Source organism: Symphodus melops (assembly GCF_947650265.1).
Source record: "Symphodus melops genome assembly, chromosome: 20".
Lineage (NCBI taxonomy): Eukaryota > Metazoa > Chordata > Actinopteri > Labriformes > Labridae > Symphodus > Symphodus melops.
The window spans coordinates 9,210,768-9,228,338 of NC_136710.1; positions in this window are offsets into that span (position 1 = coordinate 9,210,768).

Sequence of the window (17,571 nt, forward strand, 5' to 3'; positions counted from 1 at the left end):
TGCACCAACAACAACCACTGCTGCTCCAACAACCACTACTGTAGCTCCAACAACCACCACAGCAGCTCCAACAACCACCACTGCTGCTCCAACAACCACCACTGCAGCTCCAACAACAACCACAGCAGCTCCAACAACAACCACTGCTGCTCCAACAACCACTACTGTAGCTCCAACAACCACAACAGCTGCATCAACTATAACAACAGCAGCTCCAACAACCACCACTGCTGCTCCAACAACCACCACAGCAGCTCCAACAACCACCACTGCTGCTCCAACAACAACAGTAGCTCCAACAACAACCACTGCTGCACCAACAACAACAACAGCAGCTCCAACAACAACCACTGCTGCTCCAACAACCACCACCGTAGCTCCAACAACCACAACAGCTGCACCAACAACAACAACAGTAGCTCCAACAACCACTGCTGCTCCTACAACAACAACAGTAGCTCCAACCACAAAGACTGCTGCTCCAACAACAACCACTGCTGCTCCAACAACCACCACCGTAGCTCCAACAACCACAACAGCTGCACAAACAACAACAACAGCAGCTCCAACAACAACCACTGCTGCTCCTACAACAACAACAGTAGCTCCAACAACAACCACTGCTGCTCCAACAACAACGACTGCTGCTCCAACAACAACCACTGCTGCTCCAGCAACCACCACCGTAGCTCCAACAACCACAACAGCTGCACCAACAACCACCACCGTAGCTCCAACAACCACAACAGCTGCACCAACTACAACAACAGTAGCTCCAACAACAACCACTGCTGCTCCAACAACAACCACTGCTGCTCCTACAACCACAACAGTAGCTCCAACAACAACCACTGCTGCTCCTACAACCACCACAGTTTCACCAACAACAACAGCGGCTCCAACCACAACCACTACTGTAGCTCCAACAACAACAACAGCTGCACCAACAACAACAACAGCAGCTCCAACAACAACCACTGCAACTCCTACAACCACCACCGTTGCTCTAACAACCACAACAGCTGCACCAACAACAACAACAGCAGCTCCAACAACAACTACTGCTGCACCAACAACAACCACTGCTGCTACAACAACCACCACCACCGTAGCTCCAACAACCACAACAGCTGCACCAACAACAACAACAGCAGCTCCAACAACAACCACTGCTTCTCCAACAACCACCACCGTAGCTCCAACAACCACAACAGCTGCACCAACAACAACAACAGCAGCTCCAACAACAACCACCGCTGCTCCTACAACAACAACAGTAGCTACAACAACAACCACTGCTGCTCCAACAACCACCACCGTAGCTCCAACAACCACAACAGCTGCACCAACAACAACAACAGCAGCTACAACAACAACCACTGCTGCTCCTACAATAACAACAGTAGCTCCAACAACAACAACTGCTGCTCCAACAACCACTACTGTGGCTCCAACAACCACAACAGCTGCACCAACCACAACAACAGTAGCTCCAACAACAACCACAGTAGCTCAAACAACAATCACTGCTGCTCCAACAACCACCACAGCAGCTCCAACCACAACCACTGCTTCTCCAACAACCACTACTGTAGCTCCAACAACCACAACAGCTGCACCAACAACAACAACAACAACAGTAGCTCCAACAACAACCACTGCTGCTCCAACAACCACCACAGCAGCTCCAACAACAACCACTGCTTCTCCAACAACCACTACTGTAGCTCCAACAACCACAACAGCTGCACCAACAACAACAACAACAGTAGCTCCAACAACAACCACTGCTGCTCCAACAACAACAACAGTAGCTCCAACAACAACCACTGCTGCTCCAACAACCACCACAGCAGCTCCAACAACAACCACTGCTGCTCCTACAACCACAACAGTAGCTCCAACAACAACCACTGCTGCTCCAAAAACCACTACTGTAGCTCTAACAACCACAACAGCTGCATCAACTATAACAACAGTAGCTCCAACAACAACCACAGTAGCTCCAACAACAACCACAGTAGCTCCAACAACAATCACTGCTGCTCCAACAACAACCACTGCTGCTCCAACAACAACCACAGCAGCTCCAACAACCACGACTTCTGTTCCAACAACCACCACAGGAGCTCCAACAACAACCACTGCTTCTCCAACAACCACTACTGTAGCTCCAACAACCACAACAGCTGCACCAACAACAACAACAACAGTAGCTCCAACAACAACCACTGCTGCTCCAACAACCACCACAGCAGCTCCAACAACAACCACTGCTGCTCCTACAACAACAACAGTAGCTCCAACAACAACAACTGCAGCTCCTAGAAGCACCACCGTTGCTCCAACAACCACAACAGCTGCACCAACAACAACCACTGCTGCTCCAACAACCACTACTGTAGTTCCAACAACCACCACAGCAGCTCCAACAACCACCACTGCTGCTCCAACAACCACCACTGCTTCTCAAACAACCACTACTGTAGCTCCAACAACCACAACAGCTGCACCAACAACAACAACAACAGTAGCTCCAACAACAACCACTGCTGCTCCAACAACCACCACAGCAGCTCCAACAACAACCACTGCTTCTACAACAACCACTACTGTAGCTCTAACAACCACAACAGCTGCACCAACAACAACAACAACAGTAGCTCCAACAACAACCACTGCTGCTCCAACAACCACCACAGCAGCTCCAACAACAACCACTGCTGCTCCTACAACCACAACAGTAGCTCCAACAACAACCACTGCTGCTCCAACAACCACGACTGTAGCTCTAACAACCACAACAGCTGCATCAACTATAACAACAGTAGCTCCAACAACAACCACAGTAGCTCCAACAACAACCACAGTAGCTCCAACAACAACCACTGCTGCTCCAACAACAACCACTGCTGCTCCAACAACCACCACAGCAGCTCCAACAACCACGACTTCTGTTCCAACAACCACCACAGGAGCTCCAACAACAACCACTGCTTCTCCAACAACCACTACTGTAGCTCCAACAACCACAACAGCTGCACCAACAACAACAACAACAGTAGCTCCAACAACAACCACTGCTGCTCCAACAACCACTACTGTAGCTCCAACAACCACCACAGCAGCTCCAACAACAACCACTGCTGCTCCAACAACCACTACTGTAGCTCCAACAACCACAACAGCTGCATCAACTATAACAACAGCAGCTCCAACAACCACCACTGCTGCTCCAACAACCACCACAGCAGCTCCAACAACCACCACTGCTGCACCAACAACAACAACAGCAGCTCCAACAACAACCACTGCTGCTCCAACAACCACAACCGTAGCTCCAACAACCACAACAGCTGCATCAACAACAACAACAGTAGCTCCAATAACCACTGCTGCTCCTACAACAACAACAGTAGCTCCAACCACAAAGACTGCTGCTCCAACAACAACCACTGCTGCTCCAACAACCACCACCGTAGCTCCAACAACCACAACAGCTGCACAAACAACAACAACAGCAGCTCCAACAACAACCACTGCTGCTCCAGCAACCACCACCGTAGCTCCAACAACCACAACAGCTGCACCAACAACCACCACCGTAGCTCCAACAACCACAACAGCTGCACCAACTACAACAACAGTAGCTCCAACAACAACCACTGCCGCTCCAACAACAACCACTGCTGCTCCTACAACCACAACAGTAGCTCCAACAACAACCACTGCTGCTCCTACAACCACCACAGTGTCACCAACAACAACAGCGGCTCCAACCACAACCACTACTGTAGCTCCAACAACAACAACAGCTGCACCAACAACAACAACAGCAGCTCCAACAACAACCTCTGCAACTCCTACAACCACCACCGTTGCTCTAACAACCACAACAGCTGCACCAACAACAACAACAGCAGCTCCAACAACAACTACTGCTGCACCAACAACAACCACTGCTGCTCCAACAACCACCACCACCGTAGCTCCAACAACCACAACAGCTGCACCAACAACAACAACAGCAGCTCCAACAACAACCACTGCTTCTCCAACAACCACCACCGTAGCTCCAACAACCACAACAGCTGCACCAACAACAACAACAGCAGCTCCAACAACAACCACTGCTGCTCCTACAACAACAACAGTAGCTACAACAACAACCACTGCTGCTCCAACAACCACCACCGTAGCTCCAACAACCACAACAGCTGCACCAACAACAACAACAGCAGCTACAACAACAACCACTGCTGCTCCTACAATAACAACAGTAGCTCCAACAACAACCACAGTAGCTCAAACAACAATCACTGCTGCTCCAACAACCACCACAGCAGCTCCAACCACAACCACTGCTTCTCCAACAACCACTACTGTAGCTCCAACAACCACAACAGCTGCACCAACGACAACAACAACAACAGTAGCTCCAACAACAACCACTGCTGCTCCAACAACCACCACAGCAGCTCCAACAACAACCACTGCTTCTCCAACAACCACTACTGTAGCTCCAACAACCACAACAGCTGCACCAACAACAACAACAACAGTAGCTCCAACAACAACCACTGCTGCTCCAACAACAACAACAGTAGCTCCAACAACAACCACTGCTGCTCCAACAACAACAACAGTAGCTCCAACAACAACCACTGCTGCTCCAACAACCACTACTGTAGCTCTAACAACCACAACAGCTGCATCAACTATAACAACAGTAGCTCCAACAACAACCACAGTAGCTCCAACAACAACCACAGCAGCTCCAACAACCACGACTTCTGTTCCAACAACCACCACAGGAGCTCCAACAACAACCACTGCTTCTCCAACAACCACTACTGTAGCTCCAACAACCACAACAGCTGCACCAACAACAACAACAACAGTAGCTCCAACAACAACCACTGCTGCTCCAACAACCACCACAGCAGCTCCAACAACAACCACTGCTGCTCCTACAACAACAACAGTAGCTCCAACAACAACAATTGCAGCTCCTAGAAGCACCACCGTTGCTCCAACAACCACAACAGCTGCACCAACAACAACCACTGCTGCTCCAACAACCACTACTGTAGTTCCAACAACCACCACAGCAGCTCCAACAACCACCACTGCTGCTCCAACAACCACCACTGCTTCTCAAACAACCACTACTGTAGCTCCAACAACCACAACAGCTGCACCAACAACAACAACAACAGTAGCTCCAACAACAACCACTGCTGCTCCAACAACCACCACAGCAGCTCCAACAACAACCACTGCTTCTCCAACAACCACTACTGTAGCTCCAACAACCACAACAGCTGCACCAACAACAACAACAACAGTAGCTCCAACAACAACCACTGCTGCTCCAACAACCACCACAGCAGCTCCAACAACAACCACTGCTGCTCCTACAACCACAACAGTAGCTCCAACAACAACCACTGCTGCTCCAACAACCACGACTGTAGCTCTAACAACCACAACAGCTGCATCAACTATAACAACAGTAGCTCCAACAACAACCACAGTAGCTCCAACAACAACCACAGTAGCTCCAACAACAACCACTGCTGCTCCAACAACAACCACTGCTGCTCCAACAACCACCACAGCAGCTCCAACAACCACGACTTCTGTTCCAACAACCACCACAGGAGCTCCAACAACAACCACTGCTTCTCCAACAACCACTACTGTAGCTCCAACAACCACAACAGCTGCACCAACAACAACAACAACAGTAGCTCCAACAACAACCACTGCTGCTCCAACAACCATCACAGCAGCTCCAACAACAACCACTGCTGCTCCAACAACCACTACTGTAGCTCCAACAACCACCACAGCAGCTCCAACAACCACCACTGCTGCTCCAACAACAACCACTGCAGCTCCAACAACAACCACTGCTGCTCCAACAACCACTACTGTAGCTCCAACAACCACAACAGCTGCATCAACTATAACAACAGCAGCTCCAACAACCACCACTGCTGCTCCATCAACCACCACAGCAGCTCCAACAACCACCACTGCTGCTCCAACAACAACAGTAGCTCCAACAACAACCACTGCTGCACCAACAACAACAACAGCAGCTCCAACAACAACCACTGCTGCTCCAACAACCACCACCGTAGCTCCAACAACCACAACAGCTGCATCAACAACAACAACAGTAGCTCCAATAACCACTGCTGCTCCTACAACAACAACAGTAGCTCCAACCACAAAGACTGCTGCTCCAACAACAACCACTGCTGCTCCAACAACCACCACCGTAGCTCCAACAACCACAACAGCTGCACAAACAACAACAACAGCAGCTCCAACAACAACCACTGCTGCTCCTACAACAACAACAGTAGCTCCAACAACAACCACTGCTGCTCCAACAACAACGACTGCTGCTCCAACAACAACCACTGCTGCTCCAGCAACCACCACCGTAGCTCCAACAACCACAACAGCTGCACCAACAACCACCACCGTAGCTCCAACAACCACAACAGCTGCACCAACTACAACAACAGTAGCTCCAACAACAACCACTGCTGCTCCAACAACAACCACTGCTGCTCCTACAACCACAACAGTAGCTCCAACAACAACCACTGCTGCTCCTACAACCACCACAGTGTCACCAACAACAACAGCGGCTCCAACCACAACCACTACTGTAGCTCCAACAACAACAACAGCTGCACCAACAACAACAACAGCAGCTCCAACAACAACCTCTGCAACTCCTACAACCACCACCGTTGCTCTAACAACCACAACAGCTGCACCAACAACAACAACAGCAGCTCCAACAACAACTACTGCTGCACCAACAACAACCACTGCTGCTCCAACAACCACCACCACCGTAGCTCCAACAACCACAACAGCTGCACCAACAACAACAACAGCAGCTCCAACAACAACCACTGCTTCTCCAACAACCACCACCGTAGCTCCAACAACCACAACAGCTGCACCAACAACAACAACAGCAGCTCCAACAACAACCACTGCTGCTCCTACAACAACAACAGTAGCTACAACAACAACCACTGCTGCTCCAACAACCACCACCGTAGCTCCAACAACCACAACAGCTGCACCAACAACAACAACAGCAGCTACAACAACAACCACTGCTGCTCCTACAATAACAACAGCAGCTCCAACAACAACAACTGCTGCTCCAACAACCACTACTGTGGCTCCAACAACCACAACAGCTGCACCAACCACAACAACAGTAGCTCCAACAACAACCACAGTAGCTCAAACAACAATCACTGCTGCTCCAACAACCACCACAGCAGCTCCAACCACAACCACTGCTTCTCCAACAACCACTACTGTAGCTCCAACAACCACAACAGCTGCACCAACAACAACAACAACAACAGTAGCTCCAACAACAACCACTGCTGCTCCAACAACCACCATAGCAGCTCCAACAACAACCACTGCTTCTCCAACAACCACTACTGTAGCTCCAACAACCACAACAGCTGCACCAACAACAACAACAACAGTAGCTCCAACAACAACCACTGCTGCTCCAACAACAAGAACAGTAGCTCCAACAACAACCACTGCTGCTCCAACAACCACCACAGCAGCTCCAACAACAACCACTGCTGCTCCTACAACCACAACAGTAGCTCCAACAACAACCACTGCTGCTCCAACAACCACTACTGTAGCTCTAACAACCACAACAGCTGCATCAACTATAACAACAGTAGCTCCAACAACAACCACAGTAGCTCCAACAACAACCACAGTAGCTCCAACAACAACCACTGCTGCTCCAACAACAACCACTGCTGCTCCAACAACAACCACAGCAGCTCCAACAACCACGACTTCTGTTCCAACAACCACCACAGGAGCTCCAACAACAACCACTGCTTCTCCAACAACCACTACTGTAGCTCCAACAACCACAACAGCTGCACCAACAACAACAACAACATTAGCTCCAACAACAACCACTGCTGCTCCAACAACCACCACAGCAGCTCCAACAACAACCACTGCTGCTCCTACAACAACAACAGTAGCTCCAACAACAACAACTGCAGCTCCTAGAAGCACCACCGTTGCTCCAACAACCACAACAGCTGCACCAACAACAACCACTGCTGCTCCAACAACCACTACTGTAGTTCCAACAACCACCACAGCAGCTCCAACAACCACCACTGCTGCTCCAACAACCACCACTGCAGCTCCAACAACAACCACAGCAGCTCCAACAACAACCACTGCTGCTCCAACAACCACTACTGTAGCTCCAACAACCACAACAGCTGCATCAACTATAACAACAGCAGCTCCAACAACCACCACTGCTGCTCCAACAACCACCACAGCAGCTCCAACAACCACCACTGCTGCTCCAACAACAACAGTAGCTCCAACAACAACCACTGCTGCACCAACAACAACAACAGCAGCTCCAACAACAACCACTGCTGCTCCAACAACCACCACCGTAGCTCCAACAACCACAACAGCTGCACCAACAACAACAACAGTAGCTCCAACAACCACTGCTGCTCCTACAACAACAACAGTAGCTCCAACCACAAAGACTGCTGCTCCAACAACAACCACTGCTGCTCCAACAACCACCACCGTAGCTCCAACAACCACAACAGCTGCACCAACAACAAAAACAGCAGCTCCAACAACAACCACTGCTGCTCCTACAACAACAACAGTAGCTCCAACAACAACCACTGCTGCTCCAACAACAACGACTCCTGCTCCAACAACAACCACTGCTGCTCCAGCAACCACCACCGTAGCTCCAACAACCAGAACAGCTGCACCAACAACAACAATAGCAGCTCCAACAACAACCACTGCTGCTCCTACAACAACAACAACAGTAGGTCCAACAACAACCACTGCTGCTCCAACAACCACTACTGTAGCTCCAACAACCACAACAGCTGCACCAACTACAACAACAGTAGCTCCAACAACAACCACTGCTGCTCCAACAACAACCACTGCTGCTCTTACAACCACAACAGTAGCTCCAACAACAACCACTGCTGCTCCTACAACCACCACAGTGTCACCAACAACAACAGCGGCTCCAACCACAACCACTACTGTAGCTCCAACAACAACAACAGCTGCACCAACAACAACAACAGCAGCTCCAACAACAACTACAGGTGCACCAACAACAACCACTGCTGCTCCAACAACCACCACCGTAGCTCCAACAACCACAACAGCTGCACCAACAACAACAACAGCAGCTCCAACAACAACCACTGCTTCTCCAACAACCACCACCGTAGCTCCAACAACCACAACAGCTGCACCAACAACAACAACAGCAGCTCCAACAACAACCACTGCTGCTCCTACAACAACAACAGTAGCTACAACAACAACCACTGCTGCTCCAACAACCACCACCGTAGCTCCAACAACCACAACAGCTGCACCAACAACAACAACAGCAGCTACAACAACAACCACTGCTGCTCCTACAATAACAACAGTAGCTCCAACAACAACAACTGCTGCTCCAACAACCACTACTGTGGCTCCAACAACCACAATAGCTGCACCAACCACAACAACAGTAGCTCCAACAACAACCACAGTAGCTCAAACAACAATCACTGCTGCTCCAACAACCACCACAGCAGCTCCAACCACAACCACTGCTTCTCCAACAACCACCACAGCAGCTCCAACAGCCACCACCGTAGCTCCAACAACCACAACAGCTGCACCAACAACAACAACAGCAGCTCCAACAACAACCACCACTGCTGCTCCTAAAACAACAACAGTAGCTCCAACCACAACCACTGCTGCTCCAACAACAACGACTGCTGCTCCAACAACAACCACTGCTGCTCCAACATCCACCACCGTAGCTCCAACAACCACAACAGCTGCACCAACAACAACAACAGCAGCTCCAACAACAACCACTGCTGCTCCTACAACAACAACAGTAGCTCCAACAACAACCACTGCTGCTCCAACAACCACCACAGCAGCTCCAACAGCCACCACCGTAGCTCCAACAACCACAACAGCTGCACCAACAACAACAACAGCAGCTCCAACAACAACCACCACTGCTGCTCCTACAACAACAACAGTAGCTCCAACCACAACCACTGCTGCTCCAACAACAACGACTGCTGCTCCAACAACAACCACTGCTGCTCCAACAACCACCACCGTAGCTCCAACAACCACAACAGCTGCACCAACTACAACAACAGTAGCTCCAACAACAACCACAGTAGCTCAAACAACAAACACTGTTGCTCCAACAACCACCACAGCAGCTCCAACAACAACCACAGCAGCTCCAACAACCACCACAGCGGCTCCAACAACAACCACTGCTACTCCAACAACAACCACTGCTGCTCTAACAACCACCACAGCAGCTCCAACAACCACAACAGCTGCACCAACAACAACCACTGCTGCACCAACAACAACCACCACCGTAGCTCCAACAACCACAACAGCTGTACCAACAACAACAACAGCAGCTCCAACAACAACTGCTGCTCCAACAACCACTACTGTAGCTCCAACAACCACAACAACTGCACCAACTACAACAACAGTAGGTCCAACAACAACCACAGTAGCTCCAACAACAACCACTGCTGTTCCAACAACCACCACAGCAGCTCCAACAACCACCACTGCTGCTCCAACAACCACCACAGCAGCTCCAACAACCACTGCTGCTCCTACAACAACAACTGCTGCTCCTACAACAACAACAGTAGCTCCAACAACAACAACAGCTGCACCAACAACCACCACAGCAGCTCCAACAACCACCACTGCTGCTCCAACAACCACCACAGCAGCTCCAACAACAACCACTGCTTCTCCAACAACCACTACTGTAGCTCCAACAACCACAACAGCTGCACCAACAACACCAACAACAGTAGCTCCAACAACAACCACTGCTGCTCCAACAACCACAACAGCTGCACCAACAACAACAACAGCAGCTCCAACAACAACCACAGTAGCTCCAACAACAACCACTGCTGTTCCAACAACCACCACAGCAGCTCCAACAACCACCACTGCTGCTCCAACAACCACCACAGCAGCTCCAACAACAACCACTGCTTCTCCAACAACCACTACTGTAGCTCCAACAACCACAACAGCTGCACCAACAACAACCACTGCTGCACCAACAACAACCACTACTGTAGCTCCAACAACCACAACAACTGCACCAACTACAACAACAGTAGCTCCAACAACAACCACAGTAGCTCCAACAACAACCACTGCTGTTCCAACAACCACCACAGCAGCTCCAACAACCACCACTGCTGTTCCAACAACCACCACAGCAGCTCCAACAACCACCACTGCTGCTCCAACAACCACCACAGCAGCTCCAACAACCACTGCTGCTCCTACAACAACAACTGCTGCTCCTAAAACAACAACAGTAGCTCCAACAACAACGACTGCTGCTCCAACAACCACCATCGTAGCTCCAACAACCACAACAGCTGCACCAACAACCACCACAGCAGCTCCAACAACAACCACTGCTACTCCTACAACAACAACAGTAGCTCCAACAACCACCACTGCTGCTCAAACAACCACCACAGCAGCTCCAACAACAACCACTGCTTCTCAAACAACCACTACTGTAGCTCCAACAACCAAAACAGCTGCAACAACAACAACAACAACAGTAGCTCCAACAACAACCACTGCTGCTCCAACAACCACCACAGCAGCTCCAACAACAACCACTGCTGCTCCAACAACCACTACTGTAGCTCTAACAACCACAACAGCTGCATCAACTATAACAACAGTAGCTCCAACAACAACCACAGTAGCTCCAACAACAACCACATTAGCTCCAACAACAACCACTGCTGCTCCTACAACAACAACAGTAGCTCCAACAACAAGAACTGCTGCTCCAACAACCACTACTGTGGCTCCAACAACCACAACAGCTGCACCAACCACAACAACAGTAGGTCCAACAACAACCACAGCAGCTCCAACAACAACCACTGCTGTTCCAACAACCACCACAGCAGCTCCAACAACCACCACTGCTGCTCCAACAACCACCACAGCAGCTCCAACAACCACTGCTGCTCCTACAACAACAACTGCTGCTCCTACAACAACAACAGTAGCTCCAACAACAACAACAGCTGCACCAACAACCACCACAGCAGCTCCAACAACCACCACTGCTGCTCCAACAACCACCACAGCAGCTCCAACAACAACCACTGCTTCTCAAACAACCACTACTGTAGCTCCAACAAGCACAACAGCTGCACCAACAACACCAACAACAGTAGCTCCAACAACAACCACTGCTGCTCCAACAACCACCACAGCAGCTCCAACAACAACCACTGCTGCTCCTACAACCACAACAGTAGCTCCAACAACAACCACTGCTGCTCCAACAACAACCACTGCTGCTCCAACAACCACCACAGCAGCTCCAACAACCACGACTTCTGTTCCAACAACCACCACAGGAGCTCCAACAACAACCACTGCTTCTCCAACAACCACTACTGTAGCTCCAACAACCACAACAGCTGCACCAACAACAACAACAGCAGCTCCAACAACAACCACTGCTTCTCCAACAACCACCACCGTAGCTCCAACAACCACAACAGCTGCACCAACAACAACAACAGCAGCTCCAACAACAACCACTGCTGCTCCTACAACAACAACAGTAGCTACAACAACAACCACTGCTGCTCCAACAACCACCACCGTAGCTCCAACAACCACAACAGCTGCACCAACAACAACAACAGCAGCTCCAACAACAACCACTGCTGCTCCAACAACCACTACTGTAGCTCTAACAACCACAACATCTGCATCAACTATAACAACAGTAGCTCCAACAACAACCACAGTAGCTCCAACAACAACCACATTAGCTCCAACAACAACCACTGCTGCTCCTACAACAACAACAGTAGCTCCAACAACAAGAACTGCTGCTCCAACAACCACTACTGTGGCTCCAACAACCACAACAGCTGCACCAACCACAACAACAGTAGGTCCAACAACAACCACAGCAGCTCCAACAACAACCACTGCTGTTCCAACAACCACCACAGCAGCTCCAACAACCACCACTGCTGCTCCAACAACCACCACAGCAGCTCCAACAACCACTGCTGCTCCTACAACAACAACTGCTGCTCCTACAACAACAACAGTAGCTCCAACAACAACAACAGCTGCACCAACAACCACCACAGCAGCTCCAACAACCACCACTGCTGCTCCAACAACCACCACAGCAGCTCCAACAACAACCACTGCTTCTCAAACAACCACTACTGTAGCTCCAACAACCACAACAGCTGCACCAACAACACCAACAACAGTAGCTCCAACAACAACCACTGCTGCTCCAACAACCACCACAGCAGCTCCAACAACAACCACTGCTGCTCCTACAACCACAACAGTAGCTCCAACAACAACCACTGCTGCTCCAACAACCACTACTGTAGCTCTAACAACCACAACAGCTGCATCAACTATAACAACAGTAGCTCCAACAACAACCACAGTAGCTCCAACAACAACCACTGCTGCTCCAACAACAACCACTGCTGCTCCAACAACCACCACAGCAGCTCCAACAACCACGACTTCTGTTCCAACAACCACCACAGGAGCTCCAACAACAACCACTGCTTCTCCAACAACCACTACTGTAGCTCCAACAACCACAACAGCTGCACCAACAATAACAACAGCAGCTCCAACAACAACCACTGCTTCTCCAACAACCACCACCGTAGCTCCAACAACCAAAACAGCTGCAACAACAACAACAACAACAGTAGCTCCAACAACAACCACTGCTGCTCCAACAACCACAACAGCTGCACCAACAACAACCACTGCTGCACCAACAACAACCACCACCATAGCTCCAACAACCACAACAGCTGCACCAACAACAACAACAGCAGCTCCAACAACAACCACTGCTGCTCCAACAACAACCACTGCTGCTCCAACAACCACCACAGCAGCTCCAACAACCACGACTTCTGTTCCAACAACCACCACAGGAGCTCCAACAACAACCACTGCTTCTCCAACAACCACTACTGTAGCTCCAACAACCACAACAGCTGCACCAACAACAACAACAGCAGCTCCAACAACAACCACTGCTTCTCCAACAACCACCACCGTAGCTCCAACAACCACAACAGCTGCACCAACAACAACAACAGCAGCTCCAACAACAACCACTGCTGCTCCTACAACAACAACAGTAGCTACAACAACAACCACTGCTGCTCCAACAACCACCACCGTAGCTCCAACAACCACAACAGCTGCACCAACAACAACAACAGCAGCTCCAACAACAACCACTGCTGCTCCAACAACCACTACTGTAGCTCTAACAACCACAACATCTGCATCAACTATAACAACAGTAGCTCCAACAACAACCACAGTAGCTCCAACAACAACCACATTAGCTCCAACAACAACCACTGCTGCTCCTACAACAACAACAGTAGCTCCAACAACAAGAACTGCTGCTCCAACAACCACTACTGTGGCTCCAACAACCACAACAGCTGCACCAACCACAACAACAGTAGGTCCAACAACAACCACAGCAGCTCCAACAACAACCACTGCTGTTCCAACAACCACCACAGCAGCTCCAACAACCACCACTGCTGCTCCAACAACCACCACAGCAGCTCCAACAACCACTGCTGCTCCTACAACAACAACTGCTGCTCCTACAACAACAACAGTAGCTCCAACAACAACAACAGCTGCACCAACAACCACCACAGCAGCTCCAACAACCACCACTGCTGCTCCAACAACCACCACAGCAGCTCCAACAACAACCACTGCTTCTCAAACAACCACTACTGTAGCTCCAACAACCACAACAGCTGCACCAACAACACCAACAACAGTAGCTCCAACAACAACCACTGCTGCTCCAACAACCACCACAGCAGCTCCAACAACAACCACTGCTGCTCCTACAACCACAACAGTAGCTCCAACAACAACCACTGCTGCTCCAACAACCACTACTGTAGCTCTAACAACCACAACAGCTGCATCAACTATAACAACAGTAGCTCCAACAACAACCACAGTAGCTCCAACAACAACCACTGCTGCTCCAACAACAACCACTGCTGCTCCAACAACCACCACAGCAGCTCCAACAACCACGACTTCTGTTCCAACAACCACCACAGGAGCTCCAACAACAACCACTGCTGCACCAACAACAACCACTGCTGCACCAACAACAACCACCACCATAGCTCCAACAACCACAACAGCTGCACCAACAACAACAACAGCAGCTCCAACAACAACCACTGCTGCTCCAACAACCACAACAGCTGCACCAACAACAACAACAGCAGCTCCAACAACAACCACTGCTGCTCCTACAACAACAACAGTAGCTACAACAACAACCACTGCTGCTCCAACAACCACCACCGTAGCTCCAACAACCACAACAGCTGCACCAACAACAACAACAGCAGCTCCAACAACAACCACTGCTGCTCCTACAACAACAACAGTAGCTCCAACAACCACCACTGCTGCTCCAACAACCACCACAGCAGCTCCAACAACAACCACTGCTTCTCCAACAACCACTACTGTAGCTCCAACAACCACAACAGCTGCACCAACAACAACCACTGCTGCACCAACAACAACCACCACCGTAGCTCCAACAACCACAACAGCTGCACCAACAACAACAACAGCAGCTCCAACAACAACCACAGTAGCTCCAACAACAACCACTGCTGTTCCAACAACCACCACAGCAGCTCCAACAACCACCACTGCTGCTCCAACAACCACCACAGCAGCTCCAACAACAACCACTGCTTCTCCAACAACCACTACTGTAGCTCCAAATACCACAACAGCTGCACCAACAACAACCACTGCTGCACCAACAACAACCACTACTGTAGCTCCAACAACCACAACAACTGCACCAACTACAACAACAGTAGCTCCAACAACAACCACAGTACCTCCAACAACAACCACTGCTGTTCCAACAACCACCACAGCAGCTCCAACAACCACCACTGCTGCTCCAACAACCACCACAGCAGCTCCAACAACCACTGCTGCTCCTACAACAACAACTGCTGCTCCTAAAACAACAACAGTAGCTCCAACAACAACGACTGCTGCTCCAACAACCACCATCGTAGCTCCAACAACCACCACAGCAGCTCCAACCACCACAGCAGCTCCAACAACAACCACTGCTACTCCTACAACAACAACAGTAGCTCCAACAACCACCACTGCTGCTCCAACAACCACCACAGCAGCTCCAACAACAACCACTGCTTCTCAAACAACCACTACTGTAGCTCCAACAACCAAAACAGCTGCACCAACAACAACAACAACAGTAGGTCCAACAACAACCACAGTAGCTCCAACAACAACAACTGCAGCTCCTACAACCACCACCGTTGCTCCAACAAACACAACAGCTGCACCAACAACAACAACAGCAGCTCCAACAACAACTACTGCTGCACCAACAACAACCACTGCTGCTCCAACAACCACCACCGTAGCTCCAACAACCACAACAGCTGCACCAACAACAACAACAGCAGCTCCAACAACAACCACTGCTTCTCCAACAACCACCACCGTAGCTCCAACAACCACAACAGCCGCACCAACAACAACAACAGCAGCTCCAACAACAACCACTGCTGCTCCTACAACAACAACGGTAGCTACAACAACAACCACTGCTGCTCCAACAACCACCACCGTAGCTCCAACAACCACAACAGCTGCACCAACAACAACAACAGCAGCTCCAACAACAACCACTGCTGCTCCTACAACAACAACAGTAGCTCCAACAACCACCACTGCTGCTCCAACAACCACCACAGCAGCTCCAACAACAACCACTGCTTCTCCAACAACCACTACTGTAGCTCCAACAACCACAACAGCTGCACAAACAACAACCACTGCTGCACCAACAACAACCACCACCGTAGCTCCAACAACCACAACAGCTGCACCAACAACAACCACAGTAGCTCCAACAACAACCACTGCTGTTCCAACAACCACCACAGCAGCTCCAACAACCACCACTGCTGTTCCAACAACCACCACAGCAGCTCCAACAACCACCACTGCTGCTCCAACAACCACCACTGCTGCTCCAACAACCACCACAGCAGCTCCAACAACCACTGCTGCTCCTACAACAACAACTGCTGCTCCTAAAACAACAACAGTAGCTCCAACAACAACGACTGCTGCTCCAACAACCACCATCGTAGCTCCAACAACCACAACAGCTGCACCAACAACCACCACAGCAGCTCCAACAACAACCACTGCTACTCCTACAACAACAACAGTAGCTCCAACAACCACCACTACTGCTCCAACAACCACCACAGCAGCTCCAACAAC